The 526-nt window shown below is 70.7% G+C and overlaps 1 protein-coding gene across 1 annotated transcript in view; it reads left to right on the top strand.

Annotated features, from left to right (window-relative positions):
• The window catches only part of LOC104983441 (basic proline-rich protein-like), a 12,710-nt gene that overhangs the window by 8,707 nt on the left and 3,477 nt on the right, over window positions 1-526 (top strand). The gene's annotated exons all lie outside the window — the stretch shown is intronic.

The following is a 526-nucleotide window of genomic DNA, read 5'->3' as shown; positions in this document are numbered from 1 at the left end:
GGGGGGGTCCCAGGAGCACTGGCCACTCCTAGAGTAGGGTGGGGCGACCAAGGCTTCCTGGGACTCAGAGCTGGGGTCTGACTCCAGGAACCCCCGTGCCTTGTCTCTCAGGCAGGGCGGGGGCACGGCTGGGGCCCCTCGGCTTGCCAGAGTCCGGGCAAAGCCCCACCGCATCCTGACACGATAACTGGGGACGGGGGTCAGGCCCACAGTGTGAAGGGCCCTGCCCGTCGCAGCTGGCCGGCTCTCAGCTCCTGTCCCTTCTGCTGAGACGGTTTCTGTCCGGGCCCCGCCTGGGCTGCTCGTGACTGCCCCCGGGCCCAGGTCCGGCTGCGTGAGCACATTAGTGCGGGGGGCTCTGGGCGTTGCAGGCGGGGAGCCCGAGCTGCAGAGGGCCTCAGGGGGAGGGCGGGACCCTGACCCTGAGGATGGACCCCTTCAGCCCCCTCTGAGCCTCCCACCCAGGCCCTGGGCCCGGCCTCTGCAGCCCCTAGAGGCCCACACCCCTGGGCTCAGTCCATCCTGC

This window comes from Bison bison, unplaced genomic scaffold, assembly GCF_000754665.1.
Source record: "Bison bison bison isolate TAMUID 2011002044 unplaced genomic scaffold, Bison_UMD1.0 scf7180017862650, whole genome shotgun sequence".
Taxonomy (NCBI): domain Eukaryota; kingdom Metazoa; phylum Chordata; class Mammalia; order Artiodactyla; family Bovidae; genus Bison; species Bison bison.
Note: the sequence above shows the minus strand (reverse complement) of the source record. Positions and strands in the feature narration are given on the sequence as shown.